Source organism: Camelus ferus, chromosome 13, assembly GCF_009834535.1.
Source record: "Camelus ferus isolate YT-003-E chromosome 13, BCGSAC_Cfer_1.0, whole genome shotgun sequence".
Classification (NCBI taxonomy): Eukaryota; Metazoa; Chordata; class Mammalia; order Artiodactyla; family Camelidae; genus Camelus; species Camelus ferus.
In genome coordinates this window covers 67,924,585-67,929,741 of record NC_045708.1, presented here as the reverse complement: position 1 = coordinate 67,929,741, position 5,157 = coordinate 67,924,585, and the positions used below count along the sequence as shown (strand labels likewise).

At 39.4% G+C, this 5,157-nt stretch overlaps 1 long non-coding RNA gene across 1 annotated transcript; it reads right to left on the bottom strand.

Annotated features, from left to right (window-relative positions):
- Positions 1–817: 817 nt before the first annotated feature.
- Positions 818–4,706, bottom strand: LOC116668186. Its single transcript, XR_004325248.1, has 3 exons — positions 4,695–4,706; positions 1,862–1,875; positions 818–880 (listed from the first exon to the last, which is right to left on the bottom strand). It is a non-coding gene; the product is annotated as an uncharacterized LOC116668186 (long non-coding RNA).
- Positions 4,707–5,157: the final 451 nt, after the last annotated feature.

Below are 5,157 nucleotides of genomic sequence, written 5' to 3'. Positions count from 1 at the left end.
ATCACACTCCATCATCTAACACACATACGGACTTTTCTTTTCTTTTTTTTTTTTTTTTGGAAATTACCTGATGACTCAAGTAGACAAGAGCTGTTCACTTTGTTCACTTCTGGATCCTGAGCCCTTAGAACTGTGCCCAGCACAAGGTAGGGACTCCACAAATATTGGTTGAATTAATGGGACATCACATTTTCCTGGAACTCCGAGAACCTTTTCTGGCCACTTCTCTCACCTCCTTCATGTCCCATCCCACCTCTGCTGACCCCTGAAATGTTAGTGTTCTCAAGGCTCCGGCACACATCCTTTGCTTTTCTCATTCTATCCATTTTACACATCATGTGGGCATCACTAACACATAAGTAGTTTGGTTGTCTAACAAATCCTGTCCACTTAGCTGGGCATTCGGGCCTCATTATGGATTCTGCAACTAGGTTTTGAGACTCAATCCTCACTCCTCCACTATGGGAAACCTGTTTCAGGCCTGCACCAGGGTGAGAGCTCAATGCTCTCCTTCCTCTGATGGCAGCTTCCTCACTGAATTGTCCTCCTCTTAGGATGACACAGGTAAGGAAGCAGAAGTGCTACGTGAAGGTGACCAGGAATATAGATTTGTCACCTCCTCCCTCTCACATATTCTGCTTATGAATGCATGTTTTATCTTTCTTCTTGCCCATCAGATAAAATTATACAAGTTAACAGAGGTTACCTTAATTCTGTACTGCTATGGCATCTAGTTTCTAAAGGTATGTGGTGAATTAGGGACAAAACATGTTTCTTGAGAAAATTCTTAGTATATAATTAAGACTGGAACTCCTGTCTTGGCCAAAGTAGAAGCAACTCCCCTTCCTGTTGGGCTGTTACTTTCTTACAAGTCTAATCCCTGTGGTCCCTGGGCCACCTGCACCATCTGCTGTCACTGTAGGCTGTCTGCTTCTCCTCCCTTGCAGGCTTACGTCCGGGCTGTACAGTGAGATCTGAACCCGGGACATCTAGATGTGTTATAGACCCCATTCCTTCAAACCCTGGTCGTTTAGACACAGATGGCCGGACAGTGAGGATCATGGGAAAATCATCTTTGCTCTTGACTTTTAATTGCCATGTTAATTCAACTTTTGTGACATATTCCTGCAAAATGTAAAACTAAATTATAGATAATGAAGTTAAATTCTCTTACTTTAAACATATTTCTGTGATCAGTACAAATAGATTTCTATTTCAGGGCAACATTTTCATCTCATATTTAACACTGTGAAGAATAACACAATTTAGTAAATATTTTATTTAACAGGTGAATCCAGGGCTTTGTATGAAGTCCTATAGACACTACCATGAGGAAGGTAATGGACCAGAGGCTAGTTGGCGGGACAACAGTACAAAGCATGATCAGTAAAGGATGCCATGGATGCAGCCCAATTGGACACGTAGATGAAGTTTCATGGTGAGACAACATCTAAACTGTAACCTATGAGGTCGATGGGAGATACCAGTTAAAATGTGTGGAGTTATGAGGTTGGATATAAGAGCTTTGAAAACAGGATTCCAATGAAGGAATATACTTAAATTGCATTCGTTCACAGAACTAGAACAAATCATAATAAATTTATATGGAATCACAGAAGATCCAGAATTGCCAAAGCATTACTGAAGAAAAAGAATGTGGCTGGAGGAATAACCCTCCCAGACTTCAGACAATACTATAGTTACAGTAAGCAAAACAGCATGGTATTGGTACAAAAACAGACATATGGATCAATGGAATAGAATAGAGAACCCAGAAATGAACCTGCAATGTTTTAGTCAATTTACCTTAGACAAAGGAAGCAAGAACATACAATGGAATAAAGACAGTCTCTTCAGCAACTCGTGTTGGGAAAACTGGACAGCAGCATGTAAATCAGTAAAGGTAGAACACTCCCTCACACCATACACAAAAATAAACTCAAAATGGATTGAAGACTTAAATATAAGACAAGACACAATAGACCTCCTCAAAGAAAATATAAGCAAAACATTACCTCACATACATCTCAGCAATATTCTCCTAGTGCAGTCTACTAAAGCAATACAAATACAAGCAAAAATAAAGAAGTGGGACCTAATTATACTTACAAGCTGTTGTACAGCCAAGGAAACCATAAGCAAACAAACAACAACCTACAGAATGGGACAAACTATTTGCAAATGATGAAACTGACAAAGGCTTGATCTCCAGAATACATAAGCAGCTCTTACAACTTAATAGGAAAAAAGAAACAACCCAATCCACAAATGGGCAGAAGACCTAAACAAGCAGTTCTCCAATGAAGACATACAAATTATCAATAGGCACATGAAAAAAATGCTCTATATCACTAATTATGAGAGAAACACAAATCGAAGCTACAATGAGGTATCACCTCACACCAATGAGAATGGCCATCATTCAAAAGTCCACAAATGATAAATGCTGGAGAGGCTGTGAAGCAAGGTAACCCTCCTATAATGTTACACCATTGTTGGGAATGCAGTTTGGTGCAGCCACTGTGGAAAACAGTATGGAGCTTCCTCAAAAGACTAGGAATAGACTTACCATATGACCCAGCAATCCCACTCCTGGGCTATATCCAGAAGGAACCCTAATTCGAAAAGACACCCACACCCCAATGTTCACAGCAGCACTACTTACAATAACCAAGACATGGAAACAACCTAAATGTCCATCGACAGATAACTGGATAAAGAAGATGTGATATATTTATGCAATGAAATACTATTCAGCTATAAAAAATGACAACATATTACCATTTGCAGCAACATGGATGTCTCTGGAGAAGGTCATTCTAAGAGAAGTAAGCCAGAAAGAGAAAGAAAAATACCACTGTGATATCACTCATATGTGGAATCCTAAAAAGAAAAAACAAAAAAGACAAATGAACTTAAATATAAAGAGAAATAGACTCACAGACATAGAATACAAACTTGTGGTTGCCAGGAGGGATTAAGGGTGGGAACGGATAGACTGGGAGTTGGAGATTTGCAGGTAATGACAGGTATATATAGAACAGAGCAAACAAGTTTATACTGCATAGCACAGGGAACTATATTCAATGATCTTGTAGTAGCTCATGGTGAAAAAGAATCTGAAAATGAATATATGAGTATTCATGTACGACTGAAAATTTGTGCTATACACCAGCAATTGACACAACATTGTGAGCGGACTATAAGTCAATTAAAAAGACAATAAATTGTATTTAGTAAAGCTTTAGCTGCACTAGAAACACTTCATAAAGGTTTGGGTCTAAGTTTTGGGCTTTGAAGATTGATTCTTCACTGACTTCTAAAAAGCATGAGCTTGACCGAAGGAAAATATAGTAAATGTGATAATTTAGGTACACTGACTTTCTCTGTTAGGTGAAATCAATAATTTTGATATTACTCGAGTCAGAGTCTACACTGAAAGTAGAACCAGCAGATTGGAGACTCCCATTATTGAGAAAAAGGGAGGGGGAGGATTTAGAAATTCTAAATTAAAGTTATTTTTAATTTCAAAATTGGAAACAGTTTTCAATTATATTTAAAATTTTCACTATAAAGTCTAAACTTAGATGGGCTCAATGTTGAAATAGATTGTACCTTTGACCTAAGCTTACTTTTCATCTGACTGTATTTGATTAGGGGACCAAGATATATGAAACTGTAGCTGACTGGTGGAGATAGAGCTGCTTGCTAATCTCAGCACTTGCAGTGGGATCTGGGTGGTGTCTAATTCCAGTGTGCCCAGCCTTCAGGGTTCTTCACATCATTGCCCTAACTCTCCTTGTCTCTCGACTCCCACAGAGCGATCCACTGCCTCAGCCAAATGTCATAACTCTACCACACTTTTCACGTGACGGTGCTTTTAACAGTTCTGACTTGGCTTGTGTTGGTCCTTCCGCCTGCACGATCCTCTCATCTCCACTGATCTACATTCTACAAGTTCTGCTAGTGCCCAGCTATTTCCCCTACTGCCATCATTTCTTATTCAGATGTAGACTCCTCTTGCTCTGTCTTCAAAACATACTTGTTTTTGTTAACTGAATTTACTCCTTTGTCTTTTACACTATAGCTTTGGTTCCACTGCTGGCAGAGATGATAAACTTGGTCACAGTTTTATGTTTATTTTAGTGGTGTGCCCATCCAGAAAGTCATTTTCTTGAGGACAAGGACTGTCACATGGAACTCTGCATAAACACAAGTAAATACACTGCCTGGTATTTAGCAGACACCCAATGAATTGTTGTTGAATTGAATCAAATAGCATTGTGTTTCCAATATTGCCATGATAAATAAAATTTGCTAAAGATATAATGCCCTGCTTATTAGTTCACACCTACTATGTACTAGTCCTTGAATGAATGCATTAAATATTGATTGAATGAATGAATGAAAGAAGAACAAAGTTCTTAGCCCTTTGCTCTAATACACTTTCTAGGCTGACTCTAAGAATGACTTGTGGACCCTTGCACTGGCCGTGCTTCTGAGTAGCAATTTTGCCTACAGTAGCATGGGCACCATCAAGCAGGTGGACCGAAACCTCCAAGTTTTACTGAGATCACAGTTATGGCAACTGAGACTGTTTCCTTTTTCCTGGGACTCAGTCATCATGGTTGGAAAGGGGACACTAGGCAAAAGTTAATATTTATAAAAATTTTTTATCAGATCTGAAAATTAACAGTGTAGAACTCTTCTCCTTCCTTAAGCTCAGTTCCTAGCTCTGTGACTCAATTAACACAGCCAATTAGGGCAAAACCTTCCTTGACACTTGATGAAGTAGGAGATTCCACCGAGTTTTTATATTTTTCCCCAGGTTTTGCTGGGACTCTCTGGATTTCACCCTGGAGATGAAAATAGATGGACACCCCATCAATGAAAATGAGTACCGGAAGAGGCTTTGAAGCTGCTTCCAGGTACCAGAGATAGCCTGGGTGGTGGCTGGTTTAGTAGTGGATAGGATCACGTGAGCACCATCACTCAGAACTTGACTTCAATCACAATTGACCCTGGACTGAGAACCGTGCTAATAGTGGTGATGGTTAAGTGGCAACTGGTGACTGATATTCTTGGGTTATTGCTTGTAAAACTCCTGTGCTGGATAAGCTCACTGAAGAAAATTGTACTAGTTAGGGTTTTCCAGAA